The sequence below is a fragment of the Sceloporus occidentalis genome, unplaced genomic scaffold (assembly GCF_023333645.1).
Source record: "Sceloporus occidentalis isolate IW3139 unplaced genomic scaffold, rSceOcc1.0.p SCAF_78, whole genome shotgun sequence".
Lineage (NCBI taxonomy): Eukaryota > Metazoa > Chordata > Lepidosauria > Squamata > Phrynosomatidae > Sceloporus > Sceloporus occidentalis.
Window position 1 is genome coordinate 3,691,738 of NW_028317058.1, and position 12,855 is coordinate 3,704,592.

Here is a 12,855-nt window from a genome sequence, read left to right on the forward strand (position 1 = left end):
AGTTAATGTTGCAGGCCTTGTGATAATGATGCATGTCAATAATTTTCCATTTCGGAGACATTCTTGGATATGGTAAGCAATCAATACAACCTTCAGATGGGAGAAGAAAACAATACGTGTGCCTTTTTGTTTAAAGAATGTCAGTTTTTTGTACTACAGGTTTATTGCATCTATTTAAGTATATGATGTTGCATGCCATTCAAAGGTTTAACATATGATTTAGATCAGTAAAATAAATTTAAAAATTTTTTTTTTTTTACGTATACCTTACAAACTAGATAGATAACAAGCAAAGTTAAGTCAGACATTATTATGATTATTGCAGCTAAAAGTCCCGCTACAATATGATGGCCTAACACATAGAACGAGGCACAAGGTAAAATAAACAATGGTGTAACCAATGCGTCCATAATAACCAAACCAAACCAAAGCTAATTCTATAAGACAATATTGTTCAACAAGTATCCAAATGGCACTAGTGTTAAAATTGACTGAGTAATATATTCACAGTGGATAAACTACCAGTGTCATAAAACCAAATACTTGCCCTTCACCCCTCATCTCTATGAATGCATCTTGTTTTTGGATCTAAATGATTGTTACAACAAAACAAATAATTAGCCAATTGTGCTTTTATGTTATGGAGCAAATAAACAGGAAGTGGCAGTAATATGACGTAAACCCGGTGATGTCATAACAAACAGTATGTGCATTGCTTGTGATAACTACATGCATCCTCAGCAGCAGATGCCTTGGGGTCTCCTTGACTTGGCGTCTGTAATGCCACGGTAGATTTGTATTCCCTACCAAATTTCCGTAATATCAGTAAAAGATTCAGTTTGTGTTACACTGTGATAGATGTCACCTGCAGCAGCTTCCCTCTCGGGGAAGATGTTGATAAAGCTGCTTGGTGCAGTAGTGCCCCAATAAAATAGACTCTGGAACACTAATCCCGATGGAAGACACTTTATTAACAGAAATAAAATGGCACTAATTCCGTCTGAGACACATTCAGTCTCTAACCACACGGTTGGAAGCAGTCTTAAAGCGACAGTGCGGGGTCCCATACAGCCCCACCAATAAATACTGATTAAAGTACTTTGGAAGTGGATATGCAGCAGCCAATCACTGGCAAGAAATTACTCCTATTGCAATTGGTGGGAGTGCTTTATAAGCATGTGTATGGGGAGTCTCATTAGATCTGGTGATGATCCATGCCTTTACAAGGTAGTAAAAATGGTAAATGCATTAAACTACATATGGCTGGTGTGTCCCTTTAAGGCATTATGTCTATTATCACACATGTGACCATGCAGTACATGCAAAATGCAAATGGTGCATGTGTTTTTCCGTAACTATGCCTTATTTTACGCACACAGTGGGGGCCATGCAGAACTTCTTTAACGCGTATGAGAATGGGCGACTTTAAGGGGCATGGATGATTTTTTTTCAGGGGGCTGTATTCATTATTATACCTTTGGAGGGATATCTCCTTTATACCACCTTACATTTTGCAAATCACTAATTAGGTTTATGATTCTGGCTTTTACCTTGATTCGCTGCAATTATTTTGTCTAGGAATTAAACCACGTTCCTTTGCTTCGGTGTTGGAATTTGTGTTGATGCCAGCAGGAAATTTGATTAGGGATGATTGATTAATGTATAATGTTGTTTGTTAATGTCAGAGATAAGTCATATGTCTGAAATCCAATCAATAATAACTGATTTCTCGCTTAATATCGGTAATCTGGGGCCTAGATATAGACAGGGAAAGAAGGAAAAAAGGAGCCTTCCTTAAACTTTTTATTATATATTTTATATGTATTTGTGATATTACATAAGTAATCCATGAAAGAGAGCTAGTCAAAGCTGAGAGCACCAACTAGAGGCTCTAGTCTAGAGCTTGTTGTACTCACCTGGTATAAAATGTCACATCTGGTTATCTATCATACCATACTATACTAATTCCCTTGCTTAACAAGAAAAATACTTTAAATTAAACGTCAGAACAATTCTATAACATTAGGTATCCACCTCTTCTTCCACACATGGTTAGATGGAACCCAATCCCATTTAGAAAGGATTCAGGTCCTAGAGGAGAATCTCATAATGCTTTCAAGGAGCCAAATTTAAATCCCCTCTTCTGGATATCATACAACAGACCATTCGGTTTATTTTAGGGACTGATGGTGCCAGACTAAGTTCATTCAAAATCAGAGATAGTACTACTTAGTAGATAAGCAGCTGAAGCAGCTCCTAAGTGTACCCTTGGAGAATATAGAAGGGGTGAGACACAGACTCCTCAAAGGTTATATGATGACTGCATTTCAATAAAAATACTATAATAATAGGTATTACATTTCTTTATGTATAATCATTTTATTACTTATATTATAGATGGAGCCTCAATAAAAATGTAGGCCCTTAAGAAAAGCTCTCTTTTTTTATAACAATGAGTAGAGCACTGTGTCATTGTGTGATATTTTTCCTGCTTCATACTCTTACCTACTTACTTTACTGAATATGAGTTTGAGGTGTCTGGTGACTGTGTCCCTGATGGCGTAGGAAAGAGGGCTAGGATCTCCATGGGCTTTTTTGTTTTATTTAAGAAAGACCCAGATTCAATCCCAATGTACTGTTGTCTTGCGTTGTGCAGTAATATCCTTGTTTGAACCCAGAACAGCTGGTAAAAATAACTAGTCCCCAAACTGACTCACCTGTGATTGCACATGGCGAGAGCATTAGTTCCTGGACTTGTAGGTGTGCATTGCGAAACAAAATCTCTGTTGTAGACATTTTAAATCCCCATTAATGTCTTTTGAAGCACAAGGTCTTGGCCTTTGTTCTAGAGTATTGTGTTGGTCTATCGACACAAAGCTATTTATTGATTTAATAGTGGGTGAAACTCATTTGTTCCCATTCATTCATGTAGTTCTTTGGGGGGTGACTAATAAGATTTTGCAAGAAAGTGACAGCTGAGGAAGCAGACTCGTGATCACAAAGACTTGCAGAGTCTTATAAAATTGGTTGAAAACAAAAAAATACATTTGGCTCATTAGGGGAACTGTCTCTATCATAGCCTTTATCATAATTAAATGGACACTCCAACCATCAAATGCACTTTAATGCATATGATCGTTGTGTGGTCTCTATAAATGTTTGTGTTGTCCATTTTGCAAAATCCTCCATTTCCGTTGGGACCCTTTCCCCACCTCCAAGTTAAAGGCTGTGCGTGGGATGTATTCGGGTACACATGATACCCTGACTTCTCGTTGGCTCCAGTGCTGGCTCTGCGTATTCTGCGGGCGAGGGTCCACCAGATCCCTGTGTGCATGTGTGAAAAGTGCTGCCATTGATTTCACTCAATAGATTATTATTTGTAATAAGTTGAAACATATGGTGCATACGGCTGAATATAGGCCAATTGGTACACAATAGTTTTAACCCTTTGATTGTTCACTGAATAGACTCAGCTTTGTAATAAGTTGAAGCATATGGTGCACATGGCTGAATATAGGCCAATTGGTACACAGTACTTTAACCCTTTGTTCACTGAATATAGGCCAATTGGTACACAGTACTTTAACCCTTTGTTCACTGAATAGGTTCAGCTTTGTAATACATTGAAGCATATTGGGCATATGGCTGAATATAGCCCAATTGGTATCCATTCCAAAGGTGGTTATGAGACTTGTTGCCAAAATATATGTTTATAGAGACAAATATCTGGGAAAAAAGTGTTCTGAATCAAAAGGCAATGCTGGTGGGTAACCTTAAATGCTGGATCTATACTTTAACCCTTTGATTGTTCTAATACCTTAAGCGTTTTAAAAAAGGGGCGTATGTCAACTTCTCTTTTGAGTGCAATTTTTATGTTTGTCAAGCACGTCGTTAAACTCTTTGCATTTAATTCTTATGGTTGGACATATCTTATATTACACAGTAGATCAATAGTCATGTAAATAGGTTTCTACAAAAACAATATCTAGTATAATAGAAGAAAATGGGGTTGAAATTTAAAGTTCATAAAAACGGCTATACTGGACAATCATTTTTTGCTAGAATACAAATATTTATCCTATCTAGCAATCTTTCCCTCTAATATTTGTGACCAAAACCCCCACCCCATCTGGTTAATAATATAATACATCACCCCAAAAGACTAACTATATATATATAATCTGCTAAATTTTATTTTTTGTCAGCAAGTATATGTACAATTCCAGAGTGATTTGGGTTGTTATAAGAGATGGGGAAGGGGACTGGTGGCAAACCTCCTTATAGTTAGCCGGCATTCTCCGCTGAAGGTTATGTTAAGGTGAAACTTGGAATTCATTATCGTGTTCCTGAGCTTACTTGCATTTCCAAGCAGGCGTTACTACAAAGCAAAGACCGGATAGTCTGCCTCTCACATTACGAAAAAGTAAAGGGGATACATAGATAAGTCATGCCTAAGATTGTTTTCTTTTCCATTAAAGGGGACTTTACTTCACAACTTAACTAAGTTTGTGTATGAAATAAATATATATATATATATATAACAATTTTGTTTTCAATGGGTGTTTCGTTTAAAACACGCCCCAAGGAATCGGAGATCTGCAGCAAAAGGTGGCAAAACTGACGTATCAAATCAAATTTGTTTCGTTAGGTTCCTTCTCTTTTCCTCCCCCACCCTTGCAATGACTGCCTGAACAAATCAACAACAATCAGCAATTTAACAATAGGAGAGATAACTTGATAGGGATGAATAATCTTGCATATCCTGTGGACAAGAAGAGTATTGTGTAGGAAGAGGTCCAGACCATCATATCACCAGGGTAGGACTGGCACCTTCTGGCCTTGGGGCAAATACACAGCTGAGTGCCCCACCGTCACCTTACTCCCCCGGTAACATACTTGCACACACACACTTACACTAATAAACATACATTCATACTCACTCTAGAAAACACTGAAACAAAAACATACTCCACGTACCTTACCCCTCCATCTCACACACACACACACCCTTACATTGAGCTCTTTCTTATGGCTGCTCGCACACTGAGCTGCGCTTTTACCTTGGGGTCACGTCTTCTTATTTCACCCCACTGCACTCCTGCCTCCATGAGTGGTCTGGTCCTATTTGGACTGGCCCTATTTGAAGATCTTTGGCCATCACTGCATATCAAATTTAGTTATTTGACATAAGATGCATGAAGGTAAAAGAAGTCACGAATCATTGATTCTGTGACCCTCTTTCAGTTGTCACTTTTTTGTTTATTCTTCCAACAAATAGATGTATGTAAAAGAGAACACAGAGATGGGGAATATTCAACATACATAAACAGAAAAACTATCAATAACTGTTGTAGCCTTAGTAAAGAGCAAGAGGTGTTATAGTCCGCACACTTATCATTAAAATAATGATGCCATTCTATGTCAATGAAAATGTGGCAAGCAAAAGAGTCAGAATTTATTAACCTCTGAGTGCTGAAATTGTAGCTTTAGTAATCTGTGACTGTGATGTACATTCTTAGGTGAAGGTGAACTTTGGCATTACCATTAATCATCACTAGTGTTGTAAATAATTTTTGACCTTTGCAGTTTACTGCTGCATTTGTTTCAATGAGCACTGATAAGGAGAGACCTGGGAATTCTTTATACATCCTCAGCACTGATAGCACGGAACCTTAGCGCTGTTGGGGGGGGGGAGAGAGAGCCAGTACACCTATATAGGGCCCAACCGGTGAAGGGGCCACTCGTACTTCCCTCCATCTTACCTTGAATACTAATGCTGGGGTGCTGAGCTGTTGAGGATCCTTTTTTTCATCTTAACATGGAGAGAACCTTAAGGGATTGACAGTAATGAGAGGGTACCCTGGGCCCTAAGATAGTGCCTCGGTATCTTTGATGGCTTTCCTGAATGCAGAGGATATAGAGTATCAATTTTTTTTCCTAAAAATTAAAATAAAATAGAAATAATATAACTTGTTGTAGGAGATGTAGACATGTTTGTTCAAGGAAACTGGCTGGGTGCAAATTATATGTAAATCCAAAAATAAAGGCGCAGCACTACTATTTCGGTAGCCATGTCTTTAAGGAACATAAGCCATTTACCAGCAAAACCATGTTTCAAAATAACATTATACATACAAGCTTCAGTCCACTAGATGTATATTTATACATATAGCCTCAGTGGTATTTCTCAGAAGCCATAAAGACCATAAAGTACCTAGAAACTGCTAAATTGATCAGCAGTTTTTATGACATTATCATTATCAGCATTATGGCGTTGTCTTTGTGCTGATAAATGCTGAGCTGAACATGTAACCTGACTTAAAGTGGATTCAACTTTGCATTCTAAATGGAGCAGTGGAAATGTAGTTGGCATTAAATAAGACCTAGAATGGGTTTCACTTGAGTTACAATTGGCGAGTACCGTTGACCCCATGAAGTCGCATTTTGAAGCTGCATCATGTAGTCTTTTTATTGTGGCTTCCTAGTCTGGTATAATTGTGCTTTGGTAAACTAAGGTTTTCTTTGTGTTGCTGCAGAAAAATAGGTGGACTAGAGGGGGCCCTTGTTCTTTAACTCAAATGAATGTCCTGATCCTTGAGGAGCGTTTGCCCCGGTAAACTAAAGCCTATTGCCTTTAAAGGATGCATTTCAAACAGCAGTTGTGCAGTGTATCCTCCATAAAGCAGTAGCCTCCACTCCCAGCCCCCTTGCACCATCTCACCGCATGCAATCGCATCTAATTTTGTTTGTGTCGTAAGTCAGAGTGACAGTCATCTGTGTAACCGGTTGTCTAATGAAGACCCTGACTATAAATGAAACTCTCCATAGTCAATCTTGTGGTGAAGTAAAGGGATTAAGGCCATTAGGAATGGTAATGGAATACTAAATTATATCCTGATTTAAATTCTCCAATTGGCACTTAATCTTCGATTTGCATTGATTATTCATCACAGGTCCAAATGATATATGGGCATTTGCTGTTTATACATTAGCACCAACTGCTGGGTCATTTTACTGTTACATTAATTATACATCTTGTACTAAATATCTGGGTGCACTTATGTACACGGGGTCTCTAGAAGAAAGTACTTGGTATCATCAAGACCCCATAAAAAATGGGGTTTTATCAAGAAAGTTGTACTTGTAAACACGGACTGCCTCGTAAAAAGGAGAACTGATGTAGACTGTAAGTCTTTCCTTGATACTCGTGGTATTTTACTTGTATTTCTCAAAATATCATTCCTTATATATCATCTTTATATCTAAACAGTATACTCTAACTGAGGTCTTACCTGCGATTCAGGGAAATCCAGATCAGCACTAACAGGTCATGTAAAAAGCATTTTTTTATATGTAAAACCTTTCCAATTAGTACAGACAGCAGAGATTGTGCTGTGGTACATTCTTATGGAATGTTCTTATGGAGGTCCTGTAAATTGCGAGATGGAGCTTCTGTGGATCAAATTTGTTTGTCCAGCACATCCCACAGATGCTTGATTTGACTGAGATCTGGGGAACTTGGAGGCCAAGTCAACACCTTGAACATATTTGTTGCTTTCCTCAAAGCATTCCTGAAGCATTTTTGCTTTGTGGCAGGGCGTATTATCCTCATGGACCAGCCTTTGCCCCCTCATGCATCAATGAGCCTTGGCCCCCCATGACCATGTTGCCGGTTCTCTGCTTTTTCTTTCCTTGGACCACTGCAGACCGAGAACACCCCACAAGAGCTGCAGCTTTGTAGATGCACTGACCCAGTCATCTAGCCATCACAAGTTGGCCCTTGTCAAAGTCGGTCAGATCCTTTTTTCCTGCTTCTAACACATCAACTTTGAGGATGAAATGTTTACTTGCTGCCTAATATATCCCACCCACTGACTGGTGCCATAAGATTATTAGTGATATTCACTTCACTTGTCAGTGGTCATAATGTTATTGATCATTTGAAGACCCTTTTGCAATTACCATATTTGCTCGATTATAAGACGACCCTGATTATAAGACGACCCCCCAAAATCTGAATATTAATTTATGAAAAAAAGAAAAAGCCTGAATATAAGACAACCCTATAGGAAAAAAGTTTTACCAGTAAATGTTAATTCATGTAAACTATGTGAACGATTGTTTGTTAATAAAAGCTATGATTGAGAAAAATATTTTTTTTTATTTTTTTTTTCAACCTGCCCCCCCCAGTTATGCACATCTGCCCCCAGGCTTGCCACTCTGCCCCAGAAATGCATTGTACCCCCTATATGCCACTGTGCCCCATGATATGCCTTTTAACCCTCTAAATGCCACTGTGCCCCATGATATGCCTTTTAACCCTCTGAATGCCACTGTGCCCCATGATATGCCTTTTGACCCTCTGAATGCCACTGTGCCCCATGATATGCCTTTTAACCCTATATGCCACTGTGCCTCATGATATGCCTTTTGACCCCCTATGTGCCACTCTGCCTCCAGAATTGCCTTATACCCCTATATGCCACTCTGGCATTTAGGGGGTTAAAAGGCATATTATGGGGATGAGGCATATAGGCAGGTAGAAAGCATTTCAGGAGGCAAAGTGGCGTATAGAGGGTTAAAAGGCATTTCTGGAGGCAGAGTGGCATTAAGGGGGTTAAAAGGCATTTCACAGAGCACTCTGCCTCCATAAATGCCTTATGCCCCCCATTTAACACTCCCTCCCCCTCCTTCCTCCAAACTTACCGGTGCTTTTGAGTCCCCCGGTGCTTAGTCCGGGCAGCGTGTAGAGCTCTACAAGCTTGAGCGGAAGTTGTCTACGCGAATCGCGTAGAGCTCTACGCGCTGCCCGGACTAAGCACCGGGGACTCAGAAGCACCGGTAAGTTGGGGGGCATAACACAGGAGGATCCAGGTCCCCTGCATCTAAGTCCCCGGTGCTTAGTCCGGGCAGCGTGTAGAGCTCTATGCGAATTGCGTAGAGCTCTACACGCTGCCAGGACTAAGCACTGGGGACTCAGAAGCACCGGTAAGTTGGGGGGGCATAACACAGGAGGATCCAGGTCCCCTGCATCGCTGCGGGGGATCTGGATCTTAGTCTCATAGTCAGACCTATTTGAGGTCTGATTATAAGACGACCCCGATTATAAGACGAGGGTATTTTTCAGAGCATTTGCTCTGGAAAAAACCTCGTCTTATAATCGAGCAAATACGGTACGTTACGCAGCTAGAAATGTCCTAGTTTTCCATAAAAACGGCTAAGTGACCCCAAGTATTTCAACAGTGAATATACCGTATAATGGTTTCATCTTGGAACAGCAACGGTTAAACTTTATTTTCAGTAGCCTTCTCCCAGCTTAGCTAAGGGTAACTAATGTCATACCATGTCATAGTAAATATGACCATGGTGCTTTTGTTACATAATAAACTGTTTGAACTTTTCACACAAAGTTTACATTTACCTGAACCAGAAAGAGAAATACAGTCTACTGCAAACTCAGCCTGTGATACTCCATTAGGGAAGAATGCCGTATAATATCTCCATAGATCAATACGTTGTGCGGTATCCTGTGCATATTTAATTGGACCTACTTCCTTTGTAAGGAAATAGTCTCATTCTAAACATATTTATTGTATTGATTGTGTATCCTTTTAGGCAATTAAGTCACATTCATTTTTCATTTTCTTCTGCAGTCAGTTGATATCTTGGCAGGAGAACACACAGACTTATGATCTGTCACTTTCTTAAATCCTATATTTCACAGTTCAGTACACTTAATAAATCCGTGTAATGGTGAATATAGATTTTAAATGGCAATTATTATATATATTAGCAAGGCCAGACTGGGGAATGACATGGCAGCCTAATATTAATACCAATTGGCATCCAGCTGGTGGGAAGCTTACCAGCCACCAGCCAACAGTCTACTGGGCATCTGCTCCGGTGTGCCAGATGGCCAGTCCAGGCCTGTGTATTAGAGACCAATACATGGAGCATATATTAACTGGGGGGTTTGGGTGAAAGCTGGTTGGATCACACAACCTTTGTAAGGACTGGGGAGGGGAATTCCATATAAATTCTCCTAAAACAATTAGTGATCGAGCTATAGCTAGTCTTAGTGAATACATTTAGTTATGCTAAAAGCTGTGGAGATGATGGTTTCCCCTTTGACCTTCAGCTTTACCACTAAATTAACTGCACTTAATAGTAACCCAAGTAACTTTGTTGTATGAAACTATATTGGGTCGCAGATATTTAATCCCTTCTGTTGGTGGGTCAGAGAAGACTGGAGGCCATTGGAAAACTTCATAGAACCAATGTATGGACATCCTTGTTGTAAACCGTGCTCATATATAAGCACAAAACACAGGTGTGACTGGAACAAAATCCAAATGACTTGGCATGCCGAACAATTGCGTGTATTATTAGTTCTCCATTACAACATAGGTGGTGTCGCACAACGTACCATACAGAGTCAAGGGCTTCTGCAGATCCCTGGAACTATAGTGCCTTGCTTGGACCATCAACTGATGTGAGTGGGGAGCCAGTGCCAAGCAAGAGACATGGTGGTTGTCATTGACGTCACCTCTAATTGGGCTGGGGGGGGGCAATAAAACATAATGCCGACCTACCTCGGCTTGGCTTATTGCTCACAAACAAACCAGGTGGGACTCTGGCTAAAAAAAACTCCATGCTTGCCCTTATGGAAACCTTGACTTGTAATTATTTAAAGATACACTTAATTCAGTCACCTGCTTTTAAGCAGAGATATTAACCATAATATACTGATAACTAAAGCACCAATCGGGAGTATTTGATGTGATCACAGCAATGTAGAATTAGGAGGGAGTCAGCTCTAGATTGTGTGACCCTGAGAATCTGGGTTATCAGCCGGCAGCGCAGATGTCATTTAGTGGCCATTGGTCTTAAAGCGCCAGGGCCACATCTCCTGTCCATCCCTGCTGCGCATATAGTTGGTGAGCTTGTTGCAGATTAATTTACCCAGGTGCAATACAACTATATTATTATATGATTCATTTTCTGTGTAATTGCAGTAACATGTCAGAACATTTTGATGGGTTTTATTAACAAAAATGCCCTGGAGCACACAGGAAAAAATAAAATGCCCTGTACTACACATATTTGGACAGTTTCAAATTTCCTTTAACCAGGAAAGCTCAATGCATGCATTATTTGAGCCGTGACAGTTTCTAGGGCATCAATCAAATGCTTGACAGGACAAAATTACCTGTATGAACATACTTTATTGGTTTTGTCCATCATCTTTACTGGTTTCTTTCAGCTCAATTTACACAAGGTACTATGTGAGGATATGTGTATCGGATATAGCTGTTAATTTTGGAACCTTTCTCTGACACTGTTTGCGTTCAATGTACAGAGTGACAGAAGAGCATTAAACTTTGTGTCACGAAGAAGAGACCCGCTACAGGCTATTCTGCCTGTGCCTACCCGACAGCCATCTTCATTGAGGTCCTGTCGGGCTGCTGGAGAATCTGCGATGCGCACTAGGGGCGTGGAAGCTCTGCACCACATTTCAAAGCCTGGAACTGATATTCAGAAGTTCTGTTATACATATCTGGCAATTCTATTCCTTAAAGTTCTGTTTTGACTCCTGACTTGTCAGAGTACTCTCTGCCTTGCAATTTTGGTCTGTCTACCTGCTCTGTTTACCGGCCTTGGCTTTGTCTGACTACCCGTTTACTGTACCAAACACAGCATTGGCTACAACCTGACCTGGCTTTCTGTGGTACCTGGAACGTTACCTGCATCTCCAGCAACTGCAACTTCTTTTGCTACGACTCAGTGCCTGTTTATATCTGCCTGTACTTGAACCTCTACACTATTGGGATCCTCAAAGTGCCTGTCCTCTTATCCTGGGGCTCAACCCCTTGCTAAGTGTATCACGGTGAAAAACGTCTGTGGTGTGTGCTCCTGGGTCACAGCAGGTGTGACGGTATTAATAATGCCGAGCTTTCTGGAGCTAGCCCTCCCCCCTCCCGTGAGCAGCGCCATTTTTTTTTGCCTAGTGTTGGCTGGAGTGTAAACCAAGCCTCAATCACATGGCGCAGAGCGTCTTAAAACCCTTGGCAATCTTTTAAACACGGCATTGGATTCTGATTCCCTTTGACAAAGAAAAAAAAGTAATTCCTTGAGATCAATGTATGTGCAGCCTGGTTATGTCTGTGCTACACAAAAAGCTCTTCCTATATTGCTCTACATTAACCTGCCACAGCTAGAATGAGTTACCATATTTACAATGCGGCAAAATGTCATTATGGAAGCATTCAACTGCACGGAGACTCTCACACTGGTGAGATGAAAACGTTTAGGCCATTCAAATGAAAAGGAGAGATTGCCTAGAAGGAGAAATGAGCCCTTTGCCTACACCTGACACTAATAGATACAAAATTAGAATGTAATAAAAAGATGTGACTTGCTGGGAGAGAGGAGTGAGAATGTTATTAATATTTGTCTTTTTTGTTTGCCATTATAATAATTAGGAACCTTTCCTGGAAGCTCAAGGGGGGCTTGTGCTCATCAGAGGTTGTAAATTGTGAGTATTCACAGACACCAGTGAGTCTCATTTAAGTTCTATTGAGTTGCTTATTTGGAGGAAGCACCAGCTTCAGTGGATGTCTAGACTCCAGTAGGCTTGAGTCGCCATCAGGAGTGACACTAAGCTTTGTTTCTTTTGGCCAGAGTTCTTTTGTCCCAGGAAAATCTGTAGTTGTCAGGTATTATTACAATATTTGTGTCCATTTCTGACACTGATTTGACATTTATAAACAACTTTGTTCAAGTTAATCAATTTCCTAACATTTCAGAAAAAAACAATAGGGCCACTCTTGATGTAGGGTTACCAAGACCTTTCTT